This window comes from Pseudopodoces humilis, chromosome 9 (genome assembly GCF_049639895.1).
Source record: "Pseudopodoces humilis isolate 2021_Gansu_Grassland_sample_001 chromosome 9, ASM4963989v1, whole genome shotgun sequence".
In the NCBI taxonomy this organism is placed as follows: domain Eukaryota; kingdom Metazoa; phylum Chordata; class Aves; order Passeriformes; family Paridae; genus Pseudopodoces; species Pseudopodoces humilis.
The window spans coordinates 26286191-26309988 of record NC_142208.1 but is presented as its reverse complement, the minus strand read 5'-3'; the positions used below and the strand labels follow the sequence as shown (position 1 = coordinate 26309988).

Sequence of the window (23798 nt, the reverse complement as noted above, 5' to 3'; positions counted from 1 at the left end):
CAGCACCACTTAGGAGCACCTACATTTATTGGCAAAGCTCAGATATTTGATTAATCTAGATTATCTTTTCCAAGAAAGGTATTAAAAAGGTCATATGAAATGATGAAAAAGTCAAAAAATAAAAATCAAAACGGGAAAGTCCTGCTTTCACCTAAGAAATTCTGTGTTAGATTATGTGAATGGAGCTGAAATTTTAAAATCCTCTCACAGCCAGCCAATTTCTAATCAAGAGGTACATAATTACTTGCTATGGAGAAAGGAAGATGGGACAACTGGCATTTTACACAACTATTTAAAATGTCCCAAGCAACCTTTAATAAGAGCTTTAAACATCTGTTCTGAAATTAATTTTCAACAGGATTAAATATATATGGTTGAATAAACCCTGTCTTTAGTGGAGGAATGAGATTGATTTAAAGTGCGGTTAGACATGGCGGCTTGTTCAGAGAGGAAGGCGAAGACGGATAAACAAACACTGAGTCCAGAGGTGAGCAAAGCACTTGTTTCTGCTCCATGAGGAAAAGGTTCTTTCACTGAGAGAGGCTGCTGAAGTGTCCAACTCTTGAGTTCAGCTGTGCTCTCACCCGAGTGCTTCCAGCTACGTTGGTTTGTGGGCGTGATGCAGGTGAGAGACTCTGCCCACATACAGTCCATCTGCAGGGTATCTAAAAATTACCTCCAAACTTCAACTGCTACAGCCTCACTCAAAAAGAGAGCCCTGATGTGTAGGTGCACTTACCCACTATTTATAACAGAAGCCTTGCTAGCAAAGCATTTTCTTTAAACAAAAGAAACCCCAGTTTGAGAAGTTTACCTATGGATAGGGGTAAGAGAAACAAATGAGGATGTGTATTTGTTTTTCTTCAGAGGGAAGACAAATAAATGGAATTGCTTGAGAACCCAAAATCTTGCAGGTGTTTTCTGGACACATTAATAAATAAATGTCAAAACCTTCATTCATCTACTAGTTGCCAGCTACTCCACATGAAGGTTTTAACTGTTGCCAAGATGGGTGAACATGAACAGCTGTCACATCAGCATGGGATAAAATATCTTAAAAGGGAAAAAATAACATACTGCAGCATTTACACAGCTCATGTTAAAAAGTTTGAAAAAACCCTAAAACCCCACAGCCCAAATCTTCTCAGAGATTAAGCCAAAATGCAGACGGAATATTTAAATATAACAGCAATCAGAATAATGAGCTGAGAATTAACAGAGAGTTGTTATCTGCACAGAGCTGAGAGGACCCAGAGATCCAGGCCCCTCGTACCAAGAATCTGCATGCAGGCAAAATAACCTAAGAGTGCTATTCACTGCTCTGCTGGGGCACCTTAATTAGCCAGCCCAGCCCAACTTGAGCTTGCCTTGTTTTAAGGCTTCCGGCACCCTTAGCAAGTTCTCCAAACAGCAATTCAAAGCAGAAATGTGATTAAGGGGAAAGCCTCAGCTGGCCACAAATAGTGCTGTGAATGCCTCCTGCTCCCTCCAGAGCTGAGCCAAAGACAGAGCTGTGGCTCAAGAGAAAGTCTCAGTAGCTGTGGGTCGGAGTCCAGTGCAAACTCCTCCCCATAAGACGCTACAAGGAAATCACTGCATCTCACAGCCAAGACAGTTCTACTTTCTGCTTTTATAACCACCACCCCCCAACGAGGATCTATCAAATACACCAAAGAGAGCACTCTAATTAGAAAGCTGCACAACTGCACACTTTTGGTTGTTTGTGCTATTTCAGTTTACCACAAAGAACAAACAACTACAAGATCAGATCCTCTTACAGTAAATAATGTCACTCAGACCTCTCAGGAAACTTAATTTCACACAACTGTAAGGTAAATAAATAATTTGAAGATATTACCTGCAACCTTTTATGTTTTTCACACTGAATTACACAACCTTGCAACCCTCAAAACCCACAGATTCCTGTAGATGAGTAAGACTTTACAAAGCATCCATACTCGTGTCATCTCTGGTCAGAAGTAGACATTGCAATAAATTTCTGGACAGACAAATCCTACTTTTACAAATGCTTCAATAACTTAGGCACTTCAGGGTAGACTTTCTTCTTTCTTATGTAATGCCCATTGCTGGAATCCAGAGAAATATTTCTAAAATTTTATTCTTGAGGCAATATGTAGTTTTACTCCTTCTGTCAGCTTGCATTCTTTCTTTCATGAAACAGAATCCTCCTGCATCACATATGGCATAAATAGACTAAAAACACTGTGTCAAATAAATTTGAGCATAATGCACAGGGCTGATGCACTGCAAGTGCTAAACTCAAGTCACACACAGCTTTCTGCTCCATGATGAATCCAGTTTTCATCTTCCAAAGTGCTACATGTTAGGCCACTGTAAGGGCTTTAATTTTTTACCATTTTTACCTCTAAGCCACTAAAGGTAGAAAATATGCAGGAATGGAAGGTAAAGTTAAGCTATTGAACCCTAATAAGAGAAAGAACATTAGGAAAGCTTCTCCTAGAATTCTATGAATAAAGAATTGGATATGGTATATTGAAGAGCACATGCAGAAAGAGATGTGAAGAGGAAAGAGTTTTGTGTACTGGGTAGGATTCAACCACTGCACCCAATTTCACCAATGTGCAAAGATGCAAAAGTTTTTGAGAATAAGCATGGGGAAAAATACCCTAAAGCATTCCAAAATAATTAAAAGAACATTTAAACAACAGCTACAGTTTCCACTTCAGCTTTACAGTAGTATCTCTTAGTTTGTAAATGTCAAAACTAATACTATGTTTTTTCCTCCTCCTCTCTCCTTGAGGAGTATCTGCAGAAAACAGCAGTAGTGCACACTCTCTACCCCAAAAGACTAATGTTCTGGCATAGCAGAGGCCGTGAAAAACAGATTCAGCATCATTCCCCTTCTGGCAGTGCTCAACATGAGGAGAGAAAGCTACTGGCATACCCTGCGTTCTTGCTTCACACTGTATTTCTGGATGAGAGTCATTTATTTATAGAATTTCACAGCAAATTTGCTTGTATCCTGAAGTGCATTTTGATTATTTTATCCCTATTTTAACACATTACAGTTAATAACATTTTATAACTCTAGTAAAACACAAAATATACCAGTAATAGCTAAGGGAGTTGCAGAAAGTGAGAGGCGACAGAAATGAAGGTCAGGTACTCACTCTGCCAGAAAACAGCACTGCTTCTCACTAAGCACGAGCTCAATGCTTGGAATCAGTGCTCCAGAAACCCCAGGCACAGTCAGGTCTGTGACAGGCTTTAGTGATAGTCCTTTCAGTGAATCTGGATGTCTCCTGTTGGATTTACTGCTCTAATGGCATTTGAATCAAGGCAACTTCCTGAGTAAGCCAGAATTCAAAATAAATGCATGAAGATAGGATATAGTTATTAAGAGTACTGCCCAAATAATCTGCTATTGGTCTCTCAGATCCTTCAGGCACTCAAACTGCCTCAGTTTTAAACTCTGCTTCAAGTAAAATGAATGAACGCCAATAAAAAAGTTTGATGGAAAATCCAACATCAGCCAAATCTGGCATTGTTTGTTTCAGTTATATGGAATCATTGTGTCCGGTCCTTGAATCCTCTTTATTATACCCTCATTTCCCCTGACTAAAGAAACCTTTGTAACAGAAAACCCTCAGGAGCCGTAATTTAACAAAGACAGCATCCAAACTTGATACAATGACCGTATGAATGAAGCCAGTAATCTGGGTATGGTTAGAGTAAAAAAAAAATAGAAAATTTCCAGTGGACAAAATGAAAAACTACATTTGATAATAAATCTTCTTTTTATGAGTAGGCTTAATACTCTTCCTCTTGATACAAGAATGTAATACTGTCTTCCTTGCCAAGAAACAAAAAAAGGACAGAAAACCCACACATGACAAGAACTGTAAAAAACAGAATAAACATCAGATACACAAAGTATTTTCAAAAACTTCTCATTAATCAGACTTTTTAAGAGCATCGGTGCTTTGCAAGAGAAAGGCAGCAGAAGTCAGAGATACACCAGGGCTAGGGCAAAACGAGACAATTGCACAGGAATTGCTAGAAAGCCCCTCCACACATTATACTATTACAAGAAAGCAACAGGCTACATGTGTGCAAGCATGGCTGTCACACAGAGATCTGAGGCTGGAAGATGCCCACAGCACCTTTTTACTATGAACATCAAACAGCTGAGAACCCAAAACTAACTAAATGAGTTAAATAAAACTAAATGAGGATGGTGTTTGCAGCCAAATCCAGGCGCTGCTGTTTTGACAATGTGAACAAGAGCAAAAGTGCTGCTCTCCCTGTTTGTCCATTCAAAAGGTGCCCACTACAACGAGCTCTCTCTGAAGCTATTTGGCTACTCACTTTTAAAATTTTGGGGTTCTGTTTTGGTTTATCTAACACTGAAATGCTGCCAACAGAAACCAAGTTCACACTGGGGCAATACTGCAACAGGCAAAGCAATTTTCAGAAGCTCTTTCTGTTGAAGTCAGTATCAGGTCGTCCAACACGCTGACACAGCTAGAGCTGTTATTTTTAAACACAGCCACAGTCTATTTAACTAAAGCATCTTTACTCTGACTGAGCCAGTATTACTTTGATAAGACTCCTTAAGTCTCTACACTGAAGCCTGCATATCATATGAAACAGAGAACATGCAAACTTTGGAAGACAATTCATCACTACAGCTAGGAGAAGAAAAAAAAAAAGGAAAAGAGAGGTGCAGGAGAAAGCTGGGAGGACCTGGCACTGAAGACAATAAAGTGCTATCTGCAGGACAGCTATTCACACTGAGAACTTGTATCACTCACCCACTGGAACAATTTCAGTCAACTCCAACAGCAAACAGCTTTCTGCTGTTAGGAACTCAGCATTACACTTCTAAAACAATTCTTCTGCCAAGTTTGTTTCTAGCAACGCTAGGTTTTCTCACACATCATTTAACTGATGAGAACCTGGATGGAAGGAGAAGAGAGGCAGTGCCATTGTCAAAGAGGCTGCATGTAAGAGGCTGCAAACTAGAATTACGCATTTTGGGCAGCTCGCTGAGACATGCTAAGCAACTTATTTGTATACATCTTCTTCAATGGAATTCTGAATTCTTTATATATAAAGTTATATCTTGTAAACATATGCAGAAGTTCATTACAAGAACCAAGAGCAGCCCCACCCTTCCCTCTCACCAAGGAAAGAATTTGTTCTATACATATAGACAGTGTTGCCTACTTGATGTAATAAAGTTCTCCTACGGCTGTATTTAGCCTCCACTTCTTACACATAACTTATGAAATAAAGGAAAAGTAAGAGAAGTGAAGGTACACACTACTCAATAGTGCAGCCCTTTGAATTTTACTGCAGAAAATGTAATTGTGCATCATGTGCTATGCACGGATCCTGCAGGCTCTGGAGACAAGGGAAGGCTGCTGTGGAAAGCAACAAGTACCCAAGACCAGCACACCCCACAGGACTGGCAGCCACACAGAGCTGGGATATAGGAGCCACACAGCCTAGCATGCTGAGATTATTTTAATTAAAATATTTCTGAAAATACATCATTTTCCCAAAACATTGCATTTCTGAATCTCCCTTTAAACACGACTGTTCCCCCTCAGATTCTGAGAGCCCTGGGAGGGTGAGTGGGAACCTCGCAATCTGGGGGCTACTACCTTGTATCATAAAGCCTAGAGAAATGATTTGATCATTCTCGCTGTCCTACCAGTCAGTCCCCTTGCCAAAGACTCAGCTTAGGACACCTTCCAGGTCCAGTTTTCATTGCCTCCCAGCACTGCAGGCAGAGCCATCACCACACAAGGGTTAAGGGGCTGGAGTCTGCCTGAGCCTGGCACTGACAGAGCCCCATCTTCTCATCCCCCCTTTTCCTGCTTCTCCCCACTGCCTTCGACACCTTGTGCACACCCTAGTGCTCACTCAACCCTCTCTTGAGTTAATTCAACTTATTAGAGAGAGTCAATGCAGTCAAAGGGGGAGAGGAGCTTTTCTGCTGCAATTCACAGTGAACTGCACAAGTTCAGCAAGCGGCAGGCCTTACCCAAGAGAGGATGAGGCAGGACCACAGGGCCAGGAGGGAAGAGCAGGATATCCCCTTTAGCTTGGCTGTAATGTACAACCCAAATATTTCAATCGGATGGAAATCAGTCCTAGAGAGGAGTGACAGCATTAAAGAGGTGATTATATTTATTGGAACGGTGACATGCAGACTTCTTATTCGACAGGGCTCTTAAAAAGGATTACAGGGCTTTAATTTGGTTCTTTAAATTGGTTTTGGAGAGAGAGAGAGAAACACAAAAAAATCTTTGGAGAGAGAGTGGAATAACCTTGGAAGAAGTACACTACATTATGCCATGTCAACCATAATAGCTTCCCTAGCACAAATATATGCTCATGCACATTCTCCAAGTTAACTAATAAACAGAAGAGCCATAAAAAAAATTACTTACACTACGCATTTGCACACTGCAACCAGTAATTTTGTAGCTTTAGTTCCATCTTTCAAGTATCAATTATATTGACAAGGAACAGTGGCAGCAGTGTAGTCACAAAAAGAGTAAACAAATGACCTTTATCTGACTTTATTAAAGTAATAAAGGATAGACTTTTTTTTCTTTTTTTTTTTTTTTTTTTTTTACTTACTTCAAAGAGAGTTTTATAGCTAGCTACCAGCAGGGTGTGGACTGAAGCTAAAAACTTTGAAATGGGTCCCTGTGAAATCTGAAACCAAAATACAGCAGAGGTCACCTCTCTGTGAAGAACCGCCTTGTCTGTATGTATACTATAAGCAAAGCTCTGTTAGCTCAGCCTCGATAATAATGTAATTCAACTTAGCCCCTGGGAATAGCAACAACATCAGGTTTCTACTACAAAGATAAATTTACTGCACACAATATCTGTTACTATATATTTGCAGCATGTTTGATAGTAGCCAGACACTAGTGTTACATGGTATACCTCAAGCTATTTTCTCTTGTTAAAAGCTAACCCAGGCTATAAATAAATTTTTATTCTTACTCTCACCATTAGCCAATTCTTTTTAATCAACATTGCACGTACATTAGTTTTATGCAATATACTAGCTAATATTAATAGGGAAGGAAGCAATACATCTGGGCATTTTTTGTTGTTTGTTTGGTTTTGTTTTTCCCATAAAGGGGAGAATTTCAACCCTTTTTAACAAGGAAACTGATTATTTTTCCAGTGGAGAGATAGAATCTCCTAAGACAAGTATTGGGACAATAAGACCAATATACTTTGGTCTGTCTTGTGGGTTCCTGTGAAACAGTTCACAGACCCAAAGTTGGTGACAAGTGCCATACATACAGCACTCAAGGTTCCATACCACACACTGCTTTGCTGATACATCTGGCTAGGCTGTGTGTTCTTCCAGCTCTAGGAAAGGACCAGGCAGATGAAGCTGCTGGCATTGAAACCACTGGAGACTGGGCTGCTGCTGGTCCTGCCTGTGGAGCAGAGCACTCCTACCTCCTGTCTCTGCTCAGAGCCCTCCCTCCCTCCCTTCTCCCCGTCTGTTGTGTTTGCCCAATCTTCCCTCACATGGAAATCTCCACATCTAAGCAAGGATTTCCCAAAGCACTGGACTGAAATGTTGACCACCCTTGCTGGACGGTGCCTCTCTGATACAGAACAAATAACCACACTGAACCATCTCTATCAGCCACTTTGGGTCCATTGTTTGAGAGACAGTTCCTCGATTCAGGTAATGGAGACTTTCAGCCTTAAGATACTTTGAAGGACACAGGATCCCACCAGGGATGTGGGACATTAAGTGCCACCTGATTTGATTAGAAGCACTGACATGCAATAAGACACTAATGTTAGGAATGGTAAGGAAAAAGAACACTTTCTGCTGACCAGACAGGAAAAGCTTCCATTTTGAATGGTGTGGTGCTTGAGAAGAACTAAACAGTCTTTGAAATCCAGCCTTTAACCAGGAGCTGTCTTAGGACATGTTAAAACGAGGGGCACTGATCTCACTGGTCTTTAAAAACACTGAAGTTTAAGCAAACACACAAAGAGCATAACGTATATGCAACAACCCTTTAAAGAGGAAGCAGTATTTCAGTTTCTCCCCAAGTTCTTGGCTCACAGGAAAACATCTGATGTAAAAAGGGAACCAACCCAATCTGCCCCTCTGCCACCTCAGGGCAAATTATCCAGGCACCTATAAAAATCCCTCCTGATGCTTTATAGCTTAAATGTTTTATATAGTTAAAGTGAGTTGTCTTGAGTTCACATGCTTTATGTTATTTGATATGTTTTAACTAGGAAGCTACCTGGATTCATTTCAAGATTTTTTTTTTTTTTTCCTTTAACTAACCTGTTTTTGAGCACAGACTCTCTCATGCTAGCACTACACAGATGTATTCAATCTCTCTGCATGCTACAGAAGTATTTAAACAAAGTTTGAAACAGAGTAAAAAAATGGAGAGGGGAACCAGACTGCAAAACCACTTGGTTTGGTTTCTGCTTTTGTATTGGGTTAATTTATTTTGAAACACCATAGATTTCAATGTATTTGGAAGTTCTTCTGTATTTTTTTTTTCCTGCTCCATACCAGAACCATGATTTTGATCAGGTTGATAAGGAACAAAACAAACACCTAAAGAGGTCTTTGCTGGTTACAGACACACTTGGCTTTACAAAACATTGTACTAGCCATTAATAAAACATGCATCACAAGTCCTTTTTTCTTCCTGAGATGCTCAGGATTAAATCTTTGCAATAAAAATATTTATGAAAATTTGACAGAGAAATCTACTTTGGACAGTTTGTCTTAGAAGATGGAGTTTTTTGTTCCAAATCATGCACACACACAGAGGTATCTGCCAAGCTCTCCAACTGTGTCACTCCAGTCCTTAAGCCATTTAACACAGAACATGCACGTGTCCTTTGAATGCCAAGTCAGCTACGTGTCAAAGACAAACAGCTCTGCATAGCCAACCCATTCCAATCAGCACATCAGGAAGAAATCTCATTTGTATTCACTGTTATGCCCACTGATGGGAATCAGGAAAAAATTTAAGAAAAAATAGAATTAACACATACCCACAAATGCTTTTGCAACCTCAGTAACTTTAGGAATAACAAAGTTATACAGACTTTGGCCTGAAAATACAGTTTGCCCTAGGAGGGAACAGCTTCTATTTAGTAGGTGAATTAAAGACCATGAACATCTTCACCTTCTGCCCTGATGGCTGTGTCCAAAACCATTCGAGTTACCACAAGAGTTTTGCCTTTGCCTATGTTTTTAGACATATTTAGGCATTTAAAAACAGTTGCAATTGAAAGCCAGAAATTGTACAGATTAACTGTGAATGCTATAAAGACAATTACCCCCTTAACCACGTATTTAGTGGAAAGCTTCATCTGCAATCAAGATCTGAAACAGGATGATGGGCTTGTTGTGGGTATTATCACAATTTAAATACAATAACAGAAATAGATATTGAAGGAGGTATTCATTTATTATTGCAGTAATGCTGTATCAGGAGAGCTACATTGGCTAATGTAGCATAGGAATGCCAGGTATTATTTTTATATACAGGTTCTTACACCCTAAATCTCAGCACCTCCAAAGAACTGTAATACAAGGAACTGTAATACAGCTTGATTGAAAACTATCATTTGAGAACACCTGATCTGACCCTCCCCAGGGTACACCTCCAAATACAGTTTGTATGTCCCAAGAACAAAATTTTAGGTTAGGTTTTGGTGGTTTAGGATACACAGCAAATACGGTATGTTGCCTGGTGTGTAGCAATAATTTAAATAATACTGAAAGGCAGCTTGCTTAAATTGTGTTTTACTCCTGTTTTGACCAGGAGCCCGGAGAAATTGTTATACAATTCATTAACACTCCTAAAAATGGTTGTGTATCTGAGTCAGGAAAAAACAAAGGTACTTGTGAGGTCAGTACTTTTGAGTTATTGTATTCAGCTCTAGACCAAATGAGCTGGATGCACTGCCTAGTATTGTCCACTGTTTCCGTCCCAAAATTCTATTTTCAATTTCACCTCATTTTGCATATGTTAGGCTGAAGGTTGCTTCTGCTAAGTGTCTGATAGATCTGGAGCATCTGAGCCAAAACACTTCTCTCTTTCTGACATCAGGGCTCCGAAGTATACTTTCCAATGCCGTAATTTAATTCTTAAATTCAGGATATTTTCTTTGGAAAGCACTACCAAGCTTTCAAATACTTGACTTTGTGGCCTTAGTGATGATCTTTATAAATACAGAGGTTTTTTGTATACACATCCATAAAGACTAAAACATCATATGGGTTGTTAGGACAGTACTGGGATACTGGATTATATGAAATGACTTACATTAATACCAGCAATCTCTCTGAACCCAGCCAATTTATAATTTACATTGCTCTAGAAACTATTTATTTGAATCACGCAGACAGCTTCAGTACCAAACTGCTCCCACAACATTCTTCCCAGACTTCTAGAGCTGTAACCAAAAAAAATAATAAAAGCTCGTCTGCATTGATGGTGGGGGGAGATATAATAATATAATATATATTTTAAATTATATTTTTCTTTCTTTGTTTTGACTGTATTAAACAGTCAAGCAAGCTTTACCCATCAAGTAAGCTTTCCTATTCTGCACTCTATTTACCATCAGGACATGTGCAGGTTGGGTGGTAAGCACCCTCCTTCCAGGATTGACATTTACTGTGCATTTGCAACCAGAATATGCAGGTCCATGTGGCATCTAACCTATGTTGTGTTTAGTGTAATGTAGCAATGGATGATATGCAGGGGGATATTTGTTTTCTGCAAGAAAAGAAAAGTAAAACAAAAGGAAAACAACAAAACTCCCATAGCATTTAACACTTGAATATATGCATTAATATTAAAAAAAAAAGAAAAAAGAAAAAGAAAAAGCTTGAGATCAGTTATTACAGGTATAGATGAAGACAACAAGCAGAGACTTTCAGCAATTCAGTGAGTCCTCTTGGTCTGGCCAACACAGCACAGCTGTTGGCTGAAGTGCTGCCAGTAACACCAGGTACTCGTTCAGGGCAGCAACAATAGGAACAGCAGGACTGTTCAGTGCTGCTCAGGACTGCCACGTACTTCAGCTGGAGAAGTAACTCCAGGAGATTCCAGCTGCACAAGGGAGAAGGGATTTACCAGCTGTTAGCTGCTGTGGGTCAAGGAATGCTACAAAGCAAGCCCCAGCTCCCACACCAGCCGGTGATTTACGGATCTTCACCTCAGCCTGCTGACTCACAGGACAACTGTGAGCCTCCTGCTTTGATGTCACTTGGATTTTAACAGTTAGACAATACAAGGCAAGAAAAGAGTTTCTTCCTAGCCAAGACCACAACAGTTTAAGAGACAAGAACAATGAATGAGGCTATTAGAATATTTCCCTAATTAACACTTTGTAACAGCTGATTGCATCCTTGTCAAGCAGAATTGACTTTACTACCATAAGACACAAACTGTGTTTAATATTCTCCCAGAGTTCTAGATAAACAGATACCTACAGCACATTCACCAGACTAGAAAGATCCAGGGGGGAATAAAACACTGGGAACCATCACCCTCCCACTGAGGTCTGATACTTTCAAGCCTTCTCCCACTATCCAAATTCTCAATGAATCTGTAGAAAATCTCGACTTTTAAGCAGTCAACATTTTCCAGTTTACTCTACAGTTTTGAACTGCCATCCCTCTGCCACCAGCCCAGATTAAGAGCATGCCATAACTGAACATACTTTCTTATCTAACCAATTAGGAGTTGTTTCTCTTAACTAATAATCTGGATCACAAACTATCTGCAAAAAAGCCAGGTACTTGCTAGGATATCTTTAAATTAAATCCTTCAAAATCCCATTTGTGATGATGTACAATGGTGTGTTATCTTGAATACAGAAAAGAAACAAAAGTGTTTTACCACATGTCAAGTGACTCAGAATTAGTATAGAAGCAGAGTAGACTCTGTGGGCAAACAGAACTAATATTAACAAACAATGAGTAACTTACTGCTTGTTCCCTAAGGGTCAAGTAGCTTTTATTCATCTTCATCTGCCAAAAAACACTACACAAAAGACAACTAAACCCCAAGAATCCTACCAGAAGCCACACCACCATCTACTACCATCTCTCATATGGCAACAGGCATTTCAAAACATAGCTTGAAGAAAAGCCTGTGATGTAACGGGAAGCAATGCTATTAAAAAATATAAGATTGCATTCTTCCAAGTCAATACCAAAACAATGTCAGACTCAGTTTTTGAAACTGCAGCACTATGAAAATGCAAAATTGATTTACAAGGGAAATAATAGCCAGAGGTTACTATGGCTGCTAAAGTTACAGGATATTTTTTAAAGAAACTAAAATTCATATCCAGTTTTTAAAAAGCTAGCAAAAAAAGCAATTTTATGTACCATCTCAAAGTGAAAAAAGTTATTCTTCTAAATTATTTTTTTAAAAGCATTATCATTCTAGAACCATCCACAGCGCATCAAGGACAGCGCTACAGTTTTAACTGGCAATGATGATTTTAACAAGGGAAAAACTAGCAGCCTTTTGCCTGCTTTCAGTTCAGCTCTTGATCCATAAAACATTCCCCTTACAAAAAAACCAAACTAATGCTGGCCTTTCTTAAAACAGTTTTAATTTCTCATCTCTTACATGTTAATTTCCCACAATTTTCACAGCGAATAGAGTCTTATGCCAGGTCATTTGGCCTGTAACAAGTGGAGCTGAACAAAAGCAGGTGGCCCCCGCGTGCAATGTCACCTCTAACATCACATGCAACAGGGACTGTTCCAGCACAGTTACACCGAGCCCAGCTGGGTTCAGCCAGCCCTGTCCAACAGCTCATTTCATAACCAGCAAAGGGTTGCCACAAGGGCTGCAGTACACCTTGCTGGCCAAGGCAGTGAAACTGCCCCATTCCCCCAGACCGCTCCAGCCCAACCACCCCACAAGCACTGCAAAGCCTGGGGCGTCAGAGGCATCACCTGGGCCTTCTCTTTGGGTTCAATGATTATGGTGTACATGACAGCCTGAATGTACCACCCTAAAATCACCTTTCCCTTAAATAATGTCAGCTGCCTCAATCCTCAGGCAAGAGTCAAGGATAATGACTGATTTAACCAAGAGACCATTAAATCCCCAGATATCCTAAAGCATAGCAGGACTCCATCTATTGGTCAGGAATTAAGGACGTGCTTAATCATCATCATCGTGCACTAACCTCTGTCATTAAACACTCAACCCCTAAGCAGCCCACCCCTTCCTGCCTGGGACTTCAGATTCTTCCAGCAAAAATCAAACACAAGTAATGATATCTTCTGAGAAATAATGCAACCAACACTAAAAAGCGTTAACATGACAACATCCGATGTTAAAACTGGTATATTCTATTAGTCACACAATTATAATTTTGTTTCATTGAGAAATGCATGCACTTCTTACTCAAATCAGCATTGAGGAGCTTGTCTGATAACAGCCAAAGAGCTATTCTGTTCCCTGGGATGGCACTTTCTCTCCCTGTGAGTACTGGATGCCACCAAGGAGATTTGTACAATTTGTTCATACACAGCTTCCAGCCAGCAAGGCCACTGAAGTGACTGGGTGTGCAGTCCTGCGAACTCCCTGGTACAAGGCAAACCCTGGCAGGGAGGCAAAAGGGAGTCTTTCACAGCAGAACTGCTGTCAGAATAGGCCCATGCAGAACCTGCCTCATCTTGCACCGCTCCCCTCAAAGGCCACCACCATCCCTTCCCAGCAGATCACACACAGCCATACCTCTGCCACACCTGTGCTTCACTCCTGTCATCAGCAACTGAACCAGAAGGTAAGCGAGACAGCCTGAAGCTGCCCCAGGCACACCAAAGTGCTCTTTGAAAGGCTAAGGTTACATTTGTCAGCCTCATTCCTCTGGTACCAAAGCTCATTTAAGCAGCAACTTCTCCCACACAATTCAGCAATTCCATACATTCATGCTTTTATAACCCTTGGCCATTCATTTTTTTCTGTCCGGATATTCATTGCCATTGATTTTATCTATTTGTTTTTTTAAACTTAACTCCTCCACATATTGGAACCACGCAGATGAGGCACATGCCTACACATTTTCCCTCCACTTGGTATCTCATCACTACCCTCCAGACACGGGTCGAGGACATGTGAATGAAAACCAGCAGATTCAGGCTCAACCTGCTGTAACATAATGATGCTGAGAAGACAGAGGCAACACACCTCCACGACCGGGTTGCTGCTTTTGAGGCATGTTCTACCCTCCACACAGAGCAGCTCCAAGGTTTCCCTGCCAAAATCCCATCGTTCAGCCATGCAGACACTGCCTGCCCTGAAATCTGAAGCAAACACTGACTGATAACTCCGCTCTGAATTCCTAAATAAGCTTTTTAATGCGAAATGGAAACTGACCAACACCGAGGAACAAACTCCCAAAAGGCCCATCGTAAATCCTCATTTCAAACGGCTCGTTACTGGAGCCTAAAGTTCAAGGCAGCAATCTTGAATTTCCTCCTCGCTCAGACAAGCACAGAACGGAGATAACTCCAAACTGCGCACAGAGCAGGGGGCCGGGTGGGCACGGCGAGCCCGCAGCAGCGAGCGGCGCCGGGCTGATGCTGGTCACGCCGGTGGCTCCGCGCTGCCGTGACCGGAATGCCTGAGCCGGCACCGGGAAGCGCAAGCCCGGGCTCCCCGCACCGCGACCCACGGCGAAGGTGGAGCTGCGCGCCACTACGAAACCCCCAAATAACGCAGATTTTAAGAAGTTTTCCGAGACGCGTAGCGAGTCCGGAGCCTTGCGGTGGAGCAAGGACAGAGCGCAGTTACAACAATTACTCCCGAGGTTTTATTTGATTAGCGGAGTTTCGGAGCGGAGGCGCATTATTTAAAGCCCCGTCCTCCTCCTCAGCCCAGCGCCGAGGCAGAACGACAGCACTGCAGCATCTCCCCCGGCGGAGAGCTGGCGCAGACCCGCGGGCAAGTTCCCCGCCGGCCCCGCTGCCCCCGCACCGCCCCATCCCGCCGCCGGCCGCGGCCCCGCGCTCCCCCCGCAGCCCCGGGGCGGCCGCGGCAGCGCGGGGGGCGCTGGGGCCCCCGGCCCGCCGCCCCCCTTCCCTTCCCCGGCCGCGGCTCCGGGGCGGCCCCGGCCCCGCGTTCGGCGGGAAGGGAGATCCCCCGCTCCCCCGCCGTCCCCCTCCCGGTGCCCGCAGCCCGGGCAGCGTTACCTCAGCGGGCCCGCGCCTTTGTGCTGCAGTCCATCCCCGCGGCCGGCGGCGGGAGCGCCAGCACCACCGCGGGAGCGGGCGGGGAAAGGGGCGGTGCACTATGTGGCAGGAAGGGACACCTGGGCTCCTCCTCCCGCGCCTGCCCGCCCGCCGTGGATCACTATCTGGCAGCGCCCGGGGTTCGCCCGCCGCCCTTCCCCAGCCGCCCCTCGGCCAAGTTGGAATTACCGCCGCCTTTCTTCGCCCTTCCACGGCTTCCAACTTGGCCGAGGGGCGGCGGCACCGCCAGCCTCCTCCGCCCCGGCTGCCCTCCATTGTTGTGGGCCGCCCCGCGCCCCGGCTGTACCTGCAGTGCGGGGCTGGAGCATCGATCCCCGAGGGGATCCGTGATGCTGGAGGGACTCCACGGGATACAGGGAGCTGCGTGCGAGAAAAATTAATAAAGAGCCCACGCCCCCAAACAAACCACAACAACAAAACCCTGGGTTGGAAGTGAAATTTTGAGAAATTGAAACAGTTGTCGGGGCTGAAAGGCGGCAGACGGCTCCTCCAGATGGCTCGTGCTGCTCAGGAGAAAGCTTTTCTGCCGAGAGCAGCCCTGGCTAAAAAAAGCTGCACAAAATGCTAAAGTCATCTTGGCAAACCCTGTCCTTTCTTTCTTTCATTTTTTTTTTTCCCTCCCTGTTTTTTGTTTTCTTGGCTTTCTGTAGTTGTTCCGTTTTGCAGCTGAAATCATCCTTGTCTTGGTTCCCCACCCAAAGTTACTTGGTTTCTCAGTCTCAGGGCTGGTGTTGTTACATCTGAGCGGCTCTGAACAGACGTTTGAAGTCACAAAAGCACTGGGTGATAGTTCTCCTTTTATGCAAAAAAACAAAACAAAACAAAAAACCAAAAAACACACAAAAAAACCCAAAAAACCCTCTGTATTTTAGTTATGTTTTTAAGTATTTTTAAGATGCAGAAGTCCTCAAGTCCAACAAGTCCTCATGATCCAGGCTAGGAATGAATTACAAGCAGGCTCAAGTAGAAACTTTGTAAAATATGCTTGAAAGTCTTAGAAGGTCCCTTTGAAATCAGCCCTGCTGCTTACAGGTGTAAAATTACACACATTAACTAACTCCATGTAGGTTCAGGGACAAAACCTTTTAATTCTGGGTACTGCTCACTTTTAAAGAGCTCCTCGAGGACTGTGGTCACGGGGAAAGCAGCAGAGCTGGAGCAGGGTAGGATGAAGACCCTGTGTGCCAGGACCCTCTTCTGATGGGGTGACCAGAGAGGCTCCAGACCCGGCAGGCTGCTGTCACCACATCAGTGCTGGAGCTACAAGACCTTCACAGAAAAGTGAGCAAGGGCCCTTAGGAGCTAGAGAGGTTCTTGGAGAAAAATGTGTCTGAGGCACCAAACTGCCCAGCCACAGAAAACTTGATTTGAGTAGGGAGAGGATGCAGAACTTGTTTTAACTTTGCAAATGTGTATAGCACTGTGCATAGCACTGAGGTGGCTCCACCTGACCACACCAGTGCCATGGGAAGCTGCAGGTACCGGCCACTAATTAGGGGATGAGGTGGTATAGCATCTGTTATTTGATACAGGACTTTTAACTATCTGGTTGGAAATCTAAACTTACCTTGGGCACAGGAAGAATATATAACTACGTGTGGAGTGTGCTGTGAAGGTTGAAGCAATTTGCTTTCTCCAATTTGCCTATTAATTCAGTTTAACACTTATGGAATTAGTTGGACTGTTCCATCCATGTTCATCCCCTCATTTTTATTTCCTTTTGGAAAAAAATTTACAGCTGTATCATGTTTTAATAAACTTTGAACCTGAAAAGGCCAAGAAATTACAAACTTTAGGTGTGGTTTTGAAAGTGAGGGTGATACTGGAATGCAGTTGGTGGTTTGGGATTTGCCTTGAATTCTGAGCTCTGGCCCAGACAACTGCTACGCTAGAGAGGGTGCTGGCACATGAGGGATTGAATAGGAACTGGCCACACACAGATTTCAGCTGTAAACCAGAAAAGAGTTGTTAACCATTAGAGCAATCAAATACTGCCTTTTCCAGGGGAGGTATTTGGAATGGAAAAAAATCTCACTGCTTTTGAGTTGTAGTTTATTAAAGTCATTATACAATGCATTGTCTGCAGCAGCAGGGGACAGACTTGATGTCTCAGGAGGTTGATTTGAGTGCTAAGGTGCTGCGTGACATTGATCACACACCCTGATATTTGAATTTCAGAGGCAGCAGTTGCTTATCCCAGCAGATGCCTTTCAGGTTTATTGTAGGGTGAGTTTTCCTCTCCTGGGCATGTAGATGAGTTTTACTTTAGTCTCGGAAAGATTATGAAGCTGACAAGTACTGATGATTCAGGCTATAAATGGATTACAAGCATGATCAAGAAGAAACATTCCTGCATGGAAGAGACTTCTCGCATTAGTTCTGGAGCTTTTGTTCCCCCCTTCCAAACAACTGCCAGGTGCTCCTGGAGAGTCAGTGGCCAGGGCCATTCCAGTTAGGCAGATATTTGTGCTGCAGCCCCTGCAGGTGATGCAGCAAACGGAGACCTCTGCCCGTGGGCTCCCACAGTGCCTGGGGGCTGCTGTGCAGACATCCTTCTGTGGACTGGGACAGGTAACATCTAGAGCAGAGAGGAGAGATGATAGGCAGGACTGTATCTTAGCATTTAAAAACCCCCATTAACAAGTGAAACCAAACATATAGGAAGCTGCAACAACAATTTTTGGAGAGCGAGTCCTCAGACATACATCCGGCTTTGTTACTCTCTCTGGACCTCACACTGTTTCTCTCTGTCGTCCATGTCAAAGAAACCCTCTCTATGTACATTTCTTGCTAAATGCAATGAAAAAAATCCACACAAGAAGTAAAGTGTTTCCTTTTTGGGAACCCAGTGTGGCAGAGATGCTTTGCCACTCTTTGCCACTTTACATGGTAGGGCAGCCTTTTCACCCCTATAAAGCCACGTGTCTAATCAGTGGACCTAGCTGAGCTACTCATTAGAAACTTGGCCAAACCACAAACATTTGTTTCCTTGCTTTATGCCAAATTCAGAGAAAGGAGGAGGGAGTGGCATACAGCTCATGTTAATGAGTTCTTCATTCCCCACAGAGAGATAATCAGAGCACTGCTCAGAGATTCATCAACTTTTTTTTATTAGCACTTTAATGACCTACATGTTTGGGTTGTTCTTGGTTTGTTTTTTTTTTTTGAGAAGTTACTTCAGCTAAGAGCTAGATAATTCCTCATGCAGCTGTGGTTTAGGAAGCAGCTCAGGGGACACACATGCCAAATTACTTTAGCTCTAGTTAAAAATATATATATATATACCACAAGGTTTCCTGGGTGCCTCCCTTTTCAATCAAGGGCATTATGTCCTCAATCCGTCTCTTCTGGGTCACGTGGGGGGGGTTGGTTTATTTTGCAATCTTTGCAGCTTCGTGAGCTGTACAGCAAAATGCCAAAGCCTGGTGGTACTGCATGTTCTCCACAGCCAAAGGAGAGTAACAACTCCCTGCCCCACTCATCCCGGGAGGCAGGCTCCCTTGGGAGTGATTAAAGGCATTTCCAGGGAGCAGCGCAGATCCCACAGAACTCAGCGGGCTGTGTGAGGAACAAAGTTGCTAAATGCCGAGAGCTGGAACCTTTTCCATGTTGCTGCAGGGTGAACCTCTAACCAAGGGGTTCTCCAGTGCCTGCTGAGGAGTCTCTGGCCCTGTGCATGCAGTGGGAACTCACTGCGACCATCTACGCATTACAGTGAAGGCAAATGGCAACAAAAAGCTCTCATGGGCTTGGCAGAGGCTTCTCAGAAATTATCCAAAGTTTGGTGTTTGCAGCTTCCCTCATGTGAGGAACTGCTTATGGTGTCAGTCAATACCGGCAGCTGTTCAGGAGTCCCTTTGGTTTAAAAGTGAAGAGCTGCTGGTCTTTTGCTGCCACTCAGGAAGGCCATCGGATGGAAAATGTTATAAAATCTCTTCCCATGCCTCCCCTGCTCCCTAGTGACCAGATTTCCTTCTGGTATTCTGGAAAGAGCTGTGAGAATATATACATTAGAGACAGGGATGTAGTCAAATACTGCAGGATAACCGGGGATATGAGAGTATTATAAAGGGATACGATTTACTTTTTCCTGAATCAAACCCCAAGTGTTTCCTGTCAGACCTTGGTACAATGGGATACAAATGTACAGTCTATTACGTTCACATTTCCTCCAAACTGCTGTCTCTTTCCTTGAACACAGAGTACAGGAAAGGATGCTTTCTGCCCCCGCTCATGTCTCGCAACTGACTTTATCTCATTTGAAAAGGGAATTGAGACATTTAGCATGCACTGTCTTCAGTAGGTTGCCTCCCTTCTAGAGCCTATTGCCCTAGGATGAGAGAGGTTGTAAACATGGAGGAATGCCTTTGATATCAAAGAGTGTTTCACTGGAGTAACATCAGCATGAATGAATGCAAAATGAGGTCCATGGGGAATAAAATGCTAAGCCTGGGGAGAAAAAAATCAAGATTCACAGAACTAGTCCAGAAGAATAGTAGCTCATACCATAAAAGAACTCCATAGTTCTCATTTCCTCCTCATCCCTTCTGGACAGGAAAGAACATCCTGCTCTTCTAATATGAACAAAATAAAAGTTATTTTTGGAAGGAAAAACTCATGTTCAGAGCACATTTTTAAAAAGACATCACTAATCTGTGATTCTGATGATGCATTTGGAGCACAGCGCGTCCTTTGCATCAAGAAACCCATGTTTGTTGGCTCAGCACCATCTACACTGAGGCAGAAGGTTTATGCTGGTTGAACAACAAGGTAGGGACCCTTTGTCAGCACATTTATGGTGACTTGAACTCAGGTGCCATCTCTGACATGGGTGTGCTGCCACCAGACACAAACCAGCTGGGAAGCCCAGTGCAGCTGCCTGGGGGAGAGGAACGTGGAAATATGGGAGCCTAAGGTCAGGGGCTGGTTGATGTGCACATTGACTCAGTAAGTCTGAAAAAGGTCCTCTGTAGCTATCCTGGAGTTCCACTTTCTTCTTCATTACCCCAAGACAAATTGAATATATGACAGTCATCCCCCATCCTCAGCGGTGAGATTATCTTTGCACGCTGTGCTTTTTGTTCTGTCTCAGGGCCCACAGAGGAGCATGTGGTGTAATTTCCTGGACAAATGTTTTGAAGTTTAGAGCATCAAGTCATATTCAGAGCTGTTTGGGCCAACTGTTGCTTTTCATACTTGATGGATCCCTTGGAAGGACAGCACGGCTCAATGAAATCAGCCTCAGATTTCTTAATATGCATAAACAATATTAATTAATGAATAATGTTTTATTTTGGATTTTGATAAGTAACTGTCACTCGCAAAGCTTCTTAGGAGGCAAGTAAGATAGAAGAATGCGTATTAGTGCAGTATCTAACAATAAGGATAAACAAATTGTAGAGGAGTTAATAATTTACCAATTCAAGATTAGCAAACAGCTAACGTACTATAAAAAGAGTTCCACTTTCCCTTTAAAAACCATTCATAGAGTATAAGATTTTAGTTCCTCTCAGTGTCAAGGGCCCCAAATACCTAAGCAGACTCCTGGGAATGACCTCATCCATAGTTTCTGAGTGTATTCCCAGGGATGTGTAATGCTAGGAATGGCTGGATCGAAAGCTGGGGCAGGAGCTCTCTGCCCCAGCACAGCAGGGCTCCCCAAATTGCAGCACTGGCCAGCAGTGCCTACACAGAGCTCCTGGCACCTGCCTGCAGCACGCAAGAGTGTGCTCAGGGCAATGTCCTTCTGTCACTGCAGCCATTGAGAGCAGGCAGAAAAAAACATCCAGAGATATTCCTATGAAGTCAGTGGATTGCTCACATACTTAAAGCACTGATTTCCCTGGCGGGACAAATTGTGTTCAGTGGTTTTCATATGAAAGGATGTGAGATTGCTGCTGCTGACTGTCTCCATTTGTTCTCAGACAGGAAGTGGAGAAGGGCAGTGGGACCGAGGATCAGGTCTGTGCAAACAGACACTGGAAACTCAAAACAAATCAGTCACAGAGGTATGTGGATAGAGAGAAGAGAAAAACTTTTGCTTCTCTCTGCCCAGCAAATCCTGGTAATTCTTCAGAATGTGTACTAACCAATTCCAAGTCTGTCTCTTACCCTGTGATGATTTACCCTAAATTGCAAAGTCTGTGGTCTTAACTGGGATATCTGAACTCTTTGGGACTCCACAGGGGAAAGATAAATTAATCTAAACAGCAGACTTCAGTGTCACAGCCGTTTTGCTGAGGGAGATAAGGAAATTGTGGAGGAGTAAAAGCACGATTTCCCTTTGAGAAAAATAATGTGTAATTCTACATACCATCACTTACATACCAGAAAATAATACACAGATCCACTATCTAATTAGAGTTCTGAATGCGTGTGTTATACAGCAGAAGAAGCAGCTCAGACTACTGTGCAGAAAACAGACCTTGGATTGTGTAAAGATAGACGGTGAAAAGCTATCAAACATTCAGAGTTTCCTAGACTTTACCAGAGTGAGAGATACACCAGTACAAATTGAGTCTCTGGCCTCCTGGAGCTCTGCAAATCATCAAGAAGGACATTAATGTCATTAGCAAAACCAACAAACGTGCCTATACTTATTACTTGTTTGTAATAAGATTTGGCTAGTGTATAATTAGCAGGCTGCAGAAGTCTTTTACGACCTCTGAGAACAGTCTCTGCCATGCTGAGGCTCACCAGAAAATTCCCATTCTTTCTGTGTAGTTACAACTTCCCTAACAGTTTCTACCCCATCAGATGGACTCACATAAGCATATGCAACATGTCATATGAGTCCAAGTGAACTGTACATATATATGTATATATATATATATATACATACACATGCATTAGTTTGGTTTGATTATTTATTCTACAAGGATAATCTTTGACCAGGAAGGCTTGTTTCCCAAGAGGCAATAACACTCTTCTGCCAAGCAGGACAGTGGGTTATCTTGTGTATTTGTGGTACACAGACACAGGATTACCCATTAGTTGGCTTGAACACATCCTGCTGTGAGTGGTGTGATGGAGCTGGTTTGCTGCCCCTCTGCTGGGATGCTTTCTTCTCAGAGCTTAAGCATGGCTGTTGTGAGTTCTTTAAACATGTGTCTAGCTAGGGACATGCACAGGCCAAGGGAGGCTGGGATGGGACAAGTCACTGAGTATCTGCTGAACTGGGGCCCTGATTTGTATCCCAGTGTCAGTTGGGTGACAGCAAATGGCACTGAACAATGACTGCAATTCATGCCACCACTCTAAAGAAAGCTGGAGGAACTTTAGTCTCTGGTTTAGGCTTGTATGATGCTGGATGGGGAAATGGCACACAAATGTTCAGCTGACACTGAAGCAGATGAGAGCAGCGGTGTTGGAGTTGGCCCTCTGTCAAGCCGAAGTGCAGCTACAGATCCGGCATCCTGCCTGGCTTTCAGATAGGAAACCAGCTCCAGACCTCACAGCTCTGCTGCGTTTTTCTACAACTGGGGGGCTTTTCGAAGCTGTTGAACGTATGCATGAGAACTGGCTGTTTGCTTCCTTTTCCAACACCAGAGGTGTAAAGAGGCCAGCACGCAGCCAAGAAATGGGGCCGTGAGTCAGCTGGGATTTTCTGAGCATCTGACTGATAGATACCCTTCCTCAGATCGAGCACTCCAGCTGCTGGGGCTGGCTGCTGCTAGGGGCCAGCTCTCAGGTTCCTTTAATATTCTCTTCTCTGTGCTCTGAAGCTCAGCTCAATGACACAAGTGCTTTGGGAAGCTGGTGTGGAGGGACCTGTTCTGTGATGGACCCGCTGTCCTGTGCACCAGTGTTGTGCCCCCCACACTTTGGGAAAACTGCTCTTGGTTTGCAAAATGTGTAACTCAGATGTTGCCTCTCTTGCAAGCAGGTGCTTGGGACAGCAATGTGCTGGGGCTGTGGGAGTGATTCCTTCCCATCTCATGGATGGACAATACAGTCCCTTCACTTGTGATATTATTATCAATGATTCAAAATGAGATAGAAAAAATTCTTTCCATGCTGTGTAACAAGCTTCCTTGCAGAGAGATCAAGCTGCAGACATGATACTCATGCTCTGATGCTTTCAAGGATTATCAGTATAATGTTGGATGCTAATGGAAAGATAGCACTGAGTGTTAAAAAAATACCCAAAACAACTTGTAATAAAATAAGACTGTAATTCTGTTGCTGCTACAGACTTGGTGTATGAACATGGGCAGATCTTCAGGAGAAAATAACAAATTTGCATGCCCAATTCCAAGTTTTTCAGTGTCCTGACAGATTCTTACAAATCCCATTACAGCAGGTATGGACATAATTCATAATCTTTCTTCTACCTGGGTGTTCATTTTCCCAACCCTTGACTAAAGTGTCCTGAGCCACTGATTTGTCTAACTGGATCCAACACTGCTTCTGTTTCCAAGCCTGCAGGCACCATCAGCCAGCTTTACTTACAGAGTCCCTCTGGTTTCTGGGGAAATTTCATTTCTCT

At 43.2% G+C, this 23798-nt stretch overlaps 1 protein-coding gene across 4 annotated transcripts in view; it reads right to left on the bottom strand.

Annotated features, from left to right (window-relative positions):
- Nucleotides 1–15343, bottom strand: part of ADD3 (adducin 3) — a 92367-nt gene extending 77024 nt beyond the window's left edge. For 2 of the 4 annotated variants that reach the window (XM_014250281.2, XM_088059444.1), the window contains exon 1: nt 15251–15343. The gene's annotated coding sequence lies outside the window, so the exon portion shown is untranslated. Of the gene's footprint in view, nt 1–4796; nt 4941–6034; nt 6144–15250 lie in introns of all 4 variants that reach the window. The other 2 variants (XM_005520722.3, XM_014250282.2) reach the window with 2 other exon arrangements.
- Nucleotides 15344–23798: the final 8455 nt, after the last annotated feature.